The 13,348-nt window shown below is 46.2% G+C and overlaps 2 non-coding genes across 2 annotated transcripts; both read right to left on the bottom strand.

Annotated features, from left to right (window-relative positions):
- Positions 1–6,664: 6,664 nt before the first annotated feature.
- On the bottom strand, positions 6,665–6,737 carry TRNAM-CAU. Its single transcript has one exon. It is a non-coding gene; the product is annotated as a tRNA-Met (tRNA).
- Positions 6,738–12,658: 5,921 nt separating this feature from the next.
- Positions 12,659–12,730, bottom strand: TRNAC-GCA. The gene has a single exon. It is a non-coding gene; the product is annotated as a tRNA-Cys (tRNA).
- Between the last annotated feature and the right edge of the window lie 618 nt (positions 12,731–13,348).

The raw sequence follows: 13,348 nt of genomic DNA, 5'->3' as shown, positions 1-13,348 counted from the left end.
GCACCTAGGTCCGGCACAGTGAGAGGTTATTTAAAAACTCTGCTCACATAAACAAAGTGTTCTTCTGACCCCAGAGTCAGCCACATTACCAGGTCTGTATAGCTTTGGATCTTACCCAGAATACTATGATGCCAGCCAGTCCTTAGCATCTAAACTAAAGGTTTATAAGCAAGAAAGCATCTAAACTAAAGGTTTATTATAAAAGAAGGAAAGAAAAAGGAAGTTGTTAAAATGGGAAAACAATGAGATACATTCTGAAATCTATATATCTGGTTCTTAGCAGTATTGGTGAGTTGCTGGCTTGAAAGGCTCTCTGGTACACAGCCACATCATTCAGTCCTTTGTTCCACGGTTCAGTTTGTAAAGAAGTTGCTGCAGAGGTAGGAAGAGGGATTGAAGACAAAATGGAGATGATGCAGCTGACCTTTATAGTCCTTTCCCCATGTGTCTTCTACTTCCTGTGTCCCAAACACAAGCTTCACAGCACATGGCATGGAAAAGCCTTGGAGGTCTCAGTACACAGTCATACCCCTGCATGTCTTGCTGACTCAAGAGGTGTCTCCCCTTGATCCTTTCAATGGGTTCATTGTACAGCTGATGACCCTGGATGGGCCATCGAACAGGCTGGGCAGCGCTGATGCCAATATGTCTGGGGGTGTCACTCAGAAACACTACACAAGTCTGGAATACAGATATACCCGACATATCTATAACTCACAGTACAAAGATAGACACAAGATTATCAAACTTGGAAAATCATAACATTTTCATTGACACTTTACATGGCATATCTAGCACGATTCATTGCAATTTCATCATATCGGTATTTATAATAAAATAACAATAATAATATAAAGTGTCTCTCAATTCCCTACAGTGTCACTTAATAAACCAGTGAATTCCCAGGACCGGTTCCCCAGGTGTTTGAAGATGCCGAACACCTTGCTTTTGAGGGACTGAAATACCCACATATATGTTGGGAACACACAGACAGACACTGTGCAAGTCTGTGCCCCTATGTTCACTCTTCTAGAAAATTATGATCAATTTTGTTCATAGTATGTGTCAGGGCTGAATCTCCACTCTGTCACTCCGAGTGCAGAAAGTGGGGGCCCGCCAGGATTCTAAAAATTAATTTGTGCAACTCTAGGCTTGTATTAAACCCCCAAAGTTACAGCTTTTCTCTGACCTTGGCTTGGTAAATGCTGCCACCACCCAGATGCAAAAAAACCCCAATCCCTTGGACCCAGGAAGGAGCACTTGAGAATTCTTCCCTCTAGGGTACCCTCAAGCCCTTTCACCTCCCCTCCGGGAAAGAGCTGAGAAAGAAAACAAAGGAAATTAGCTGTGGCTACCAGCTAATCAAACAACATGCACAAACCTCTTAGGACACCAAAAATCCAACCCTGTTCTTAAAAGAGGTAAATTTTATTAAAATTTAAAAGGAAAAACAATAAATCTGGAACTTAGGCTTTTGCTAGATCTTAAAAGAAACAATTGTTGTAAGCACCCAAAATAGCTTTCTTGGGGGTTCAGCTTAAAGCTTAGAAGCAAAAAAAAGCATCTGGGATAGCACAGAGGAGCTCCAAAAGCCAAAATAAAAAATATAAACCTGATTGTGTTTGTCTAAACTTCCCTGTCCAAATCATTTCTTCTAGGGATGGAAGATGAATTTTCAAACCTGCTTCAAGCCACACACAGCATTGCTACTCCGTGTTGCCTTCTCCGGAGAACAACAGACAAAGGGAAAGTTACTGTCCCATTTAAAAAAATTCTAGCCTTTCCATTGCTCTTTTGGTCAGGTGCCCACTCCTTTTCTTTTACCTGTGGGCTTGTTAACCCTTTACAGGTAAAGCAAGCAGAGAAGTCACACCAACAAGGATTTTACAGCAATCTGGCTGGCTGGGTGTTTATAAAAGGGAGATCCCTCCCCTCCCCTTCATTTATCACTGTATGGCTTGTGAGGTAACATTTGAAAAGACATAATCTACTGAATATCCTCCTTAAAATGTGTAGCAACACTGTATGTAAAGTTATGAGATTTTACAGTATGATATTACTGAAAAAGTTGCAACCCTAACCCTAAGTTCCTCAGAGGCAGCAAGGCAAACAGCTGGTCAAATAGCCATTCTCCAGGAGGGGGAAGGTGTGAAGACATCTACATTCCATCGCAGGGACCACTTGAAGCTCATATCTATGACAGCCTATCACCATGATTCAGCTGAGAACTGGATTTGTTTCTAGTACAAAGGACTGAATTATAAAGAGATGTTAGGAAAATGCATGAGACTCTCTCTGGGTACGTCTATACTTACCGGCCGGGTCGACGGGTAGCGTTCGACTTCTCGGAGTTCGAACTATCGCGTCTAATCTAGACGCAATAGTTTGAACTCCGAACGCGCTCCCGTCAACTCCGGAACTCAACCATCGCAAACGGCGGTGGCGGAGTCAACGGGGGAGCCGCGGACTTCGATCCCGCGGCGTCTGGACAGGTAAGAAGTTCGAACTAAGGTAGTTCGACGCGTAGCTGAAGTTGCGTACCTTAGTTCGACCCTCCCCCCCTCCAGTGTAGACCAGGCCTCTCTCTCCCCCTCCCGCTCCTTTCCTTCTGCTCATGACAACTCCTGAAGAACTAAATGTGGGCAGCAGGGGCAGGTTAGAGGGAGTCCTGGCTGAAAGGAAAGCCAGCCTGTCTCAGCAGATGGTGACAGAAACATTTGTTTTAAATCATTTTAGCTGGTTAACTTAGACGTTAGTTTGTGCTTTATCTTGCATTTCTTTCATAAACAATTCTGACTTTTATGCCTCATTACTTGTAGTCACTGAAAATCTTTTTTTTTCCCTTCAGTAGTTAACAATCTTGGTTTATTGTTTTATCTAACCAGTGTGGTTGGATTAAAGTGTGTTGGAAACTCCATTTGGAATAACAAGGCTGGTGCATATCATTTTCCATTGATGAAATAACAGATTTCATATGAGCTCCCATTGTTCAGTAGTGTGCTGGACAGGACAAGATGCACATTTCTGGGGGATGTCTGGGAGCAGAGAATTTTCTGGGGCTCTCCTGTGGGTTATTCGGGAGTTGCTGACTAGCAGCACTCAAAACTGTGTAGCTGGGAGCGAGTTACATGCTGGAGACTGCGTGTTACCTGCCCAGGAGTGGCTGCTCTCACAGTAGAGCAGTGTAAAAGGCACCCCAGCCTGGGGAACTGAGGGGACACAGCTGTTCAACACTCCAGACTGTACTGTGCTTAATGTCACAGACACTCAATTTCAAAGTCTCCCAAAACACATAGAAAGTAAATCCATGTCCCAGAAATCGAAGTCTCCAGAGAGAGGGCAAGTCTCCCTGGCTCTGCTTCTTGCTGACAGACAGGTCCAGAGACAAAGAGAGAGTCCTGGGGAAGCTGGAAACATAAGCGTGGGGCTCAGTGGAGAAAAGGGAGAGGAAGGGCAGGGATATTACTGAATGCAGGATCTCAGCACTACTAAATGTCAGGATAACACATAGTGCAGCCCACTGGAAAACATAATCCCAAATATACATATAAAATGCTGGGGTCTAAATTAGTTATTTCCATTGATTTATATAAGGGCAATAAGATATTCTCTGTATTATTGTCTATCCCTTTTTAAATAATTCCTAACATCCTGTTTGCTTTTTTGACTTCCGCTGCACACTGCTGGATGTCTTCAGAGAACTATCCACAATGACAAAAAGATCTTTTTACTGATCAGCTGTAGCTAAATTTGCCCCCATCATATTGTATGTATAGTTGGGGTCGTTTTTCCAATGTGCATTACTTTACATTTATCCACATTGAATTTCATTTGCCATTTTGTTGCCCAATCACTTAGTTTTGTGAGATCTTTTTGAAGTTCTTCACAGTCTGCTTTGGTCTTAATTATCTTGAGCAGTTTAGTATCATCTGCAAACTTTGCCACCTCACTGTTTACTCCTTTCTCCAGATCATTTATGAATAAGTTGAATAGGATTGGTCCTAGGACTGACCCTTGGGGAACACCACTAGTTACCCCTCTCCATTCTGAGAATTTACCATTTATTCCTACCCTTTGTTCCCTGTCTTTTAACTAGTTCTCAATCCATGAAAAGATCTTCCCTCTTATCCCATGACAACTTAATTTACGTAAGAGCCTTTGGTGAGGGACCTTGTCAAAGGCTTTCTGGAAATCTAAGTACACTATGTCCACTGGATTCCCCCTTGTCCACGTTTGTTGATCCCTTCAAAGAACTCTAATAGATTAGCAAGACACCATTTCCCTTTATAGAAACCATGTTGACTTTTGTCCAACAATTTATGTTCTTCTACGTGTCTGACAATTTTATTCTATTTATTGTTTCAACTAATTTCTCCAGTACTGACATTAGACTTACTGGTCTGTAATTGCCGGGATCACCTCTAGAGTGCTTTCTAAATATTGACGTTACATTAGCTATCTTCCAGTCATTGGGTACAGAAGCCGATTTAAAGGACAGGTTACAAACCATAGTTAATAGTTCTGCAACTTCACATTTGAGTTCTTTCAGAACTCTTGGGTGAACGCTGTCTGGTTCCTGTGACTTGTTACAGATAAATTTATCAATTAATTCCAAAACCTCTTCTAGTGACACTTCAATCTGTGACATTTCCTCAGATTTGTCACCTACAAAAGCCAGCTCAGGTTTGGGAATCTCCCTAACATCCTCAGCCGTGAAGACTGACACAAAGAATCCATTTAGTTTCTCCTCAATGGCTTTATCATCTTTAAGCCCTCCTTTTGTATGTCGATCATCAAGGGGCCCCACTGGTTGTTCAGCAGGCTTTCTGCTTCTGATATACTTAAAAAACATTTTATTACCTTGTGAGTTTTTGGCTAGCCGTTCTTCAAACTCCTCTTTGGCTTTTCTTATTAAATTTTTCACTTAATTTGCCAGTGTTTATGCTCCTTTCTATTTACCTCTCTAGGGTTTGACTTCCACTTTTTTAAAGTTTTTATCTCTCATTGCTTCTTTTACATGGTTGATAAGCTCCGGTGGCTCTTTTTGAGCTCTTTTACTGTGTTTCTTAAATTGAGGTATACATTTAAGTTGGGCCTCTATTATGGTGTCTTTAAAAAGCGTCCATGCAGCTTGCAGGGATTTCACTTTAGTCACTGTACCTTTTAATTTCTGTTTAACTAACCCCCTCATTTTTGCATAGTTCCCCTTTTTTAAATTAAATGCCACAGTGTTAGGCTGTTGAGATGCTCTTCCCACCACAGGGATGTTAAATGTTATTATATTATGCATTTTATTTCGAGCAACTGCAGTTAGTCGGGAGTGTACACACGGGCAGAGTTTCCCCTCCTGAGGTAGGTCTCGGTTAGATAAACAGTTAAGGCAAGCATTTATACCTTTTGTGACATACAGTAATGAGCAACAACTGCATTTTGTTTATACATATTCCTTTCTGATAGCTTACTTCTCTCAGCAATTTCTGCTACAGTCTGCATTCTATTCTTATCTAACACAAGGTCAAAAAACAGCATCTCTTACAGTTCTTTTCCACTCGCCCAGGCCCTGCTTGGAAGTCTCGCGTTATTAGCTGTTAGAGTTAGCCTGTTAAATATCAAAATAAGGAGAAAACAGTTATACAAAGCAAAACGAAATCACAAACAGAAATGTCATTAGAAATACAAATATAAAAAAGGGAAATGCAATCCCCATCACTTTATCATGTCTGGGCCATTCCTGTATTGAGAGCACCTGCTAAGGTCCCTGTGTGCTTACGAGAAACCTGGAGGAACTCATACCACAGCCTGAACATGAAACTCAACTGCTTCCAGGTGCCGCAGTAAAACCCTGTCCCTGCTGTGACGGTGCACTCCGTGTGATTTTATGAAAATATGCTAATGAGTGTGAATATAATGTCATTGGAATATGCTTCATGCAAAAGGTCTCTGGTAGAGTATCATTACAAAGCTTATAATCTACTGTGTGTATTCATCCTATTTGTATGAACCGATCATTCCTGTATCTGAAACTAGAAATATGAACTATAACTCTGAGGTCCTGTGGTAATGATGCAAAGTGTGGGCCATTAATAGTGGTTTGGACTCTTGAATGCTCCCATTAACCAGGACAATTGACTGGAGATGGCTCTGTCCTGCACCATCTGTGAGTCAGGCCAGGAAGAATGAAGGCTTGGGGTCTCACAGGACATGTGACCATGTCCCCTGGTACAGGAATCCATCTTAAACCTGGGGCTCTTCCCCAGGAGAGAGACAAAACATTCCTGCCTTGTACCAAAGCTGTATAAGAGGGTGGAACTGAACAAACATGGCTGCAGTCATGAGACATCCCCTAACTATCACCTGAACTGGCACACGGACTATACCAGGTGAAAATATTGGGCCCAGACTAGAAATAAGTCTAGTCTGCAAAAGAAGCTTATTGGAAGATCTCTGAGGATGAGATTTTTATCTGTATTAGGCTTAGACTTGCATGTTTTTGTTTTATTTTGCTCTATGGAGAATAGAAACTCCACAGAGAAGGAAAAGTTAATGCCCTGGAAAAGTGTCTGGGTGGGTGTTAGATGGGTGGGAGGGTGTCTAGAAACCACTCTCCTCTAGTTTCTTTTCTCTGATTTCCTGTAGAAAATCTGAAGCAGGGAGCAAAAACCATTGCCTTCTCTGACGCTTGAACTCAGGACCTTCAGATTATGAAATTGACATGCTGCCAACTGCACTAAGAAGGCTTGGAAAAGCTTTAGGCTCAGTGCATATAGGACCCTCCTACAGCAGTGACTGGGGCAGGGAAGGAGCCAGGGATGTGCTGGAAGAAGCAGGGAGCTCTGGTGAGCAGAGACTTTTCCTGGCAGCTTTCACAGCAGCAAAGAAATCAATTCATGCTGCCAGTGAACAATCTACTGGAACTAATGGCAGCACACGGGTGATATTTCCAAGCTATGCACCTACTTCCACATTTTTGAACTTACTCTCCTTTTCCTAGTAGGGCACTTTCCATGTGAGTTAAGCAAAGCAAGTTGGGGAAACTACACAAGGAGTAGAAACCAGGGCGCCAGATAAGGGTTGAATTCATAACCCCAGCAGTATCCCGCTCTGCGCTAACCAGTTGCACCACTGCAGGTGCTTCTTAGACAAAGCTGGGAAGCGGCAGTTATCAGTCTCTGGGGGTTACACCTTTGCCTGGCGATTGTCAGGCTGATGCATCAAACCTAACTCAAGATGCGGCTTTTCAGCCATGAGACTCCAGTACATTTTAACAGGAAGAAAATCTCCTCGATTCTGGTTTAGCCCCATTTGACTCCCTCTGCCCATCTTCTCTGCCCCCCCCCCCGCCAGTCTCTTTCCTTCCCCACTGGGGCCGTGCAGAGAGGAGCCCCAGTCAGTCTTTGTCACAGAGTCTGTATCCCGTAAAGGGAGGGAGGGGTCGCTCTAAAACACTGATAATGGGGCGGGGAGTGGTGTGTGGTTAGCGGGAGAAAGGATGGAGATCTAATGGTGGGTCCCAGAGAGGTTCCCCCAGATTGGGGAGATCCCCTGCTGCCCCCATCAGCCAGCGGGGGGAAGAACAACTTCAGATTGCTTGGGGAAGCCACCTTTAAAAACACAAGTGTAACATGCTAGTTACATTTTAATATGACCAAAGCCTCCTCAAACCCAGGGTCACGATTACTGGAATGATTTTGTCCTGATATTTTACTGGCCGCAGACACAAAGCGAGTCAAATTACAGTTTCCGTTTGGAGTCAGTGCACACACACGAATCTGGAGGCTTTTAATTCCTTAGGTTCTGCTGCCATTTCATTTCTGTCCTGTTCCAAGATTTATTGTTGTGCAAAGCAACGTTAGGCCCTTGGGAGTGTCCCCCCCTGGTCCCGCCTTCCGCCCCTGGGCAATTTAAAAGAGCCTGGGGACCCCCGCCACCACCACCAGCAGCAAAAGGGGACAAAGGCACTTTCCTGCCCACCCTCGCTCTGTGTTGCACGCCACTCCCGGGAGCGGCTGGCACATCCCTGCGGCCCCTGGGGTTGGGGGGAGTCTCTACACGCTGCTCCCTCCTTGAGTGCCAACTCTGTCAACTGTGGCAATGGGAGCTGCGGGGGTGGAGTCTGCGGGCAGCCGTGCTCAGAGACACCCCCGGCCCTCCCGCTTAGGGGCTGCTGCTGGGGGGGTGAGGTGCGGGTTGCTCTTGGGAGAAGCCTGAGGTAAATGCTGCACCCCTCACCCTCTCCTGCACCCCCTGCCCCAACCCAGACTCCACACCTGCACCCCAACCCCCTGACTGAGCTCAGACCCTGCACCCAAACTCTCTCCCAGAGCCCAGCCCCTCTCCCTCCCTCACCCAAACTCTCCCCCAGAGCCTTAGGCAGGTGTGTGGGGGTGGAGGTGGGGCAGGACTTGGTCCCATTCTGGGCACCACCAAAAATTATACAAACCTGCCGCCCTTGTCCAGCCCAACCTTCTGCTGATGCACCTCAGCCCACACCTGGGCAGGGTTTGAAGCTTCCATTGCTTAAATTCCAGGACACTGAGGGATTTCAGCTCCCCTTTGCCCAGAGGGAACCTTCACCCAACTCCCAGCCAGGTTCTTGTCCATGGGATCACTGTAGGGGGGCTGGGTCCCTCGGTGTCTTTTCTCTCTCTGTGACAGGCCAGGGTGCAATAACTGGGGCATCTGAGCACCCAGGACCTTCTGTGGGGCTGCCATTCCCCTTCCCCTTCTGTGGTCTCGTCTGTCATTGACTCCAGCCCTTTTTCTGTCCATTGTCAGCACCATCCCAAGCCAGCTGCACTCGCCTCAAAAAGACAGAGAGTCCTGTGGCACCTTACAGACTAACAGACGTATTGGAGCATGAGCTTTCGTGGGTGAATCCCCACTTCGTCAGATGAATGTAGTGGAAATTTGCAGGGGCAGGTATAAATATGCAGGTAAGAATCAGTCTAGAGATAGGGAAGTTAGTTCAATCAGGGAGGATGAGGCCCTCTTCTAGCAGCTGAGGTGTGAACTCCAAGGGAGGAGAAATTGCTTTTGTAGTTGGCTAGCCAGGCACAGAATTCCTACTCCATTCATCTGACAAAGTGGGGATTCACCCACGAAAGCTTATGCTCCTGTATGTCTGTTAGTCTATAAGGTGCCACAGGAATCTTTGTTCCTTTTTAGAGATCCTGACTAACACAGCTGCCCCTGTGATACTCAAAAAGACAGTGTCCCCTGTTGAGTGTAAATCACTGACCTCTCTCCTCTCTGAGCACTGACTGCCCCTGTTTTTCCTTGCCTCTCAGTCTGTGCAGATGGGACCTTTCTCTCCAGTGCTGGAGATTCGCCCTTCTTATCTACCCTTGTCCCAAGCAGCACAGCGGGTGGGAATCTTACATGTACCAAGGTGACTTAGGAACAGAAACCCCCCCAGACCTTCCATGCAATTGGCACTTGCCCCTCACTGAGCAGGATTAAAACTCCTGCAGGGAGACTGCTGGGCCACATCCCCTCCGGGCATAAGCAAAGCTGCAGGGTGAAAAAATGAACCTGGAGATTGATCCCAGGGCCTCATACATGCTGAGCATGTGCTCTACCACTGAGTTACATCCCCAGATGGGCAGTGGGTGCTATGGGTCACACTCAGAGCCCTCCTGTTCCCAGCACATCCAGTGACATATAAGTTTCACAAGAAGCACATTCCCCTCTCTGAGGGCCAGACCTGCTCTCCTGCAGGTTAATTGTTCATGGGGTCACTTTGCAGCAGGACCAGATTTGATGTGTGGGGAAGAGAGAGTTTGTGCCCTGGACTCAGGGTGCAGAGATGCACTCAGCCCTCTCCCCTGCATTGGGTGGGTGGTGCTACCACCTCCTGCTGGAAAGTCATGATGGTGGTGGGGCTCTGTGAGCAGCTCACTCCCTGACCCTGGTGGCAGAAATGATGAGATGGAGGCTCCAGCTGTTTCTAGGATTTACTATTTCCACCTGCCTGTGAAGTCCAGCTTTCCCCAGCACATTCACTGCGGTGCAATTGGGTCACTGTTTCCATGGCTGAACAGCAAAGAATCACTCCCAGTTTCCCTTCTATCTGCAGCAGGGTTAGCCTGTGTTGGTGGTTAATGAGGTGGATCTAGTTGTAAATTGTTATTCATTCCTCACCTTGACAATTCACACAGTCCCTTTCCCATGCAGATTCCCAGCACCTCAGTGATCCTGGTAGCAGGGGTTGGGGCCTGAGATTTTCAGGGTTCTTTCCCCTTCCACCTGGAGTGAACTCAATTATTTCTCCATCCCAGAAATTCCATGAAATAACAACAGGGGCATAAAGAAAGAGGGGAGAGAACATTGATCCAGACTCTGGGGCTTTGGGCTGATTTAATTCTTGGTAAAAACATGAACTTGATTCCAAGAAGGGAGAGAGGAGAAGCCTGAAGCTGACTTTAGTCCCAGGCTGGGGTCTCCTGAATGGTGGGAAACATCCTTGGCTGCTACCCAGGGACAGCAGCTACTGGTGACATACCAGGGCTGGGATGAGAGGGGAATGTTACATGGACTTTATCATACAGGCCCCATCCTGCTTCTCAGAGCCCATGGGCAAGAATCTAGAGAAGGGTGAGTCATTTCTCAGCTGCATTCTCAGGAGAAGCCAGTAGCCGTCCTTGACCAGAGACCCAGGGGAGCAACCACGGCAGTTCTGGGGAGAGCTCTGGCTGCCAGGGGATCCAGCCAGGAGAGGGAGTGCTGGGTGATCTGGAGGGCCAGTCCAGTGGGGCTGTCTCAGGAGTCAGAGGTGGCCTTGCCAGTGGGGAGGCGCTAGGTCACATGTTGGTGGGGTGGGGAAGTAGGGACTACAGGATGTGAGGCTGGTTAAAATGAAACTGCACAAAAAACCCTCCCGCTTTGCTCCAGCTAAAGGCCCTACTTTGGCCTCTCCCCTTTCATAAAAATCTCCATATCTACCCCATCTGTCAGAAACCCCCTTTCTCCCATGGGTAGTTTCACAGTTTCTTCCTTTTTTCATGGACTCGTACAAATATTTTTGCCATGGAAATGATCAAGTACGTTTAACATGAGAAAAACAATCAAACCACATCTGTGTCTCTTTCCCCAAGCATGGTGTGTCTCAATTTAACTCCTGAAAAGTCTAGGCAGGCAGAGTCACCCCTATGCTGTTTAGGGGAGGGATAGCTCAGTGGTTTGTGCATTGATTTACTAAATGCAGGGTTATGAGTTCAACTATTGAGGGGGGCACTTAGGAATCTGGGGCAGAATCAGTATTCAGTCCTGCTAATGAAGGCAGCAGGCTGGACTCAATTGTCCGTTCTAGGGGATAGGGTACCTCCATTATCTCTTTTTTCTTACTTCACATCAGACCCAGGACTTGCACCCAGCAGTTCTTGGGGCCGTGGGACAGAACTGAGCTTCAGAGGCAGAAGTGAGGGAGAACAGTTGGGACTGAGCTGTCTGGGGAATATTTTAATCCTTATCTATTTTTCAGAGGATTAAATCAATGCAGCTTCCACTTCTCCATCTCTCCCAAGGAAATGATGTTTCTGTGCAAAGTACCCAAACCTTTAAACAATAAGAAATGAAATGAAATGGCCACATGATGGCAACAGAACCTAAGAAATTTGTTAGTCTCTCAGGTGCCACACGTACTCCTGTTCTTTTTCAGCATACAGACTAACACGGCTGCTCCTCTGAAACCGAAGAGATGAGAAGCCATGTTCTTGTTCAATGAGCATTGAAGCTGAAAAGGGAGATGTTTTCTCTTTGACTCCTAAGCCCCCAACTCTAATCAACTAGACACCCCTTTCCTCCCACAACCAGGACTAGAACCCCACAGTCATGACTACTAGCCCCCTGACCCTGCTCCCGAAGCAAAGCTCTGAGACCCCTATGCTGGCCCCTCACTACCCTGCTTGTGCTGCACTTGAAACCCAGTGATGTTTCCTTGGCCAGTTTTGACTCACTCCCAGGAAGGGTGTAATTTTAGGAGCAGGTTCCAAATAGTGCAATTTACCAGCCAGAAGAGGCAGCAGATGTCAGTGTAGGAGCCATTGAAATAACTCTGCACTTACTTAGATGCAGACACACCCAGCTCTATGGTTGGTAACGTACAGAGACTCTGCTGCTGCTCATGAACTAGCAGCACATGACCTGTAAACAGCTGCCATTTGAATGCATCTGAAAGCTACATGGAACAACGATCTGTGTTAAAGGAAGGCTGCCATTTATTAGAGCCCCAATTGATGCCGTGTGCACAAAGAGAGGTTTGAATGTGTAACAGGGAGTTTGGTAAATCTTGGTTATTTTAGTTTTGTAACAGGCTCCTGTCCACCCCCAGTAGAGTTTTCAGTCCCAATGGCAACTTACTTACCAAATGTAATACAGACTAGTCCATGCCTCCCAAGTGGATGTGGTTCTTGTTCTTCTCCACATTGTAGCCCATGGAGGCCAAGAACCTGCAAATGTGTCTTCATGTGTCTTTGTTTAATTGATGAAAACAAACTTAGACGATTATAACTGATTTCAGCTGGGGGCCATGTTTGCTAGGTTTTTATGCATTTGCATAGGAAAACATTGGGTGTGTCCATTCATTTCAGGGATCCCTATGTAGTAGAGCTCCTGAGCATACTGGCAATGGAATTATTTTTACTGAAGTAACAAGTTTGTAAGGGGGCACTTGGATTTGAACTAAAAACCATTTGAATTGCAGTCAAACACTCTACCACTGAGCTATACCCCCATGACATTTGCTTTGGCAAGTCCATGATCTTAAGGATTTTGAAGGACAGACTCTACCTCAGTGAACTCCTTTTCTATTCCCAGACCACAGGGGTTTTAAAAATGGGGGTTAATTAAACTTTACATATATATGTAGACACTACAGCTTGTACACACACCAGCATAGCTTCCCCCACTGACATAGCTACCACCTCTCAGGGAGATGGGTTAACTACATGGACAGGACAGCTCTCTCCCCTCCGCTTAGAGCATCTTCATTATTTATGAATAGGTGGGAAATAACCTCCTGAATGGACAGGAACCAATGTATCAGATATTGCTGTGTCTGCATTCAATATGGGTAACTGGTCATATTGGGCTGGATTAGTAGGAGCATTGCCAGCAGATTGAGGGAAGTGATTATTCCCCTCTAGTCAGCACTGGTGAGGCCACATCTGGAGCATTGCGTCCAGTTTTCGCCCCCCTCCCACCACTACAGAAACAAATTGGAGAGAGTCTAGGGGACGGCAACAAAAATGATTAGGGGGCAGGGGACTTACGAGGAGAGGCTGAGGGCAGGGCCGCCCGGGGGGGGGGGGGACAATTTGCCCCAGGCCCTGCAGGGCCCCCAGGAGAATAC

The sequence above is a fragment of the Mauremys mutica genome, unplaced genomic scaffold (assembly GCF_020497125.1).
Source record: "Mauremys mutica isolate MM-2020 ecotype Southern unplaced genomic scaffold, ASM2049712v1 Super-Scaffold_100099, whole genome shotgun sequence".
NCBI lineage: Eukaryota > Metazoa > Chordata > Testudines > Geoemydidae > Mauremys > Mauremys mutica.
Note: the sequence above shows the minus strand (reverse complement) of the source record. Positions and strands in the feature narration are given on the sequence as shown.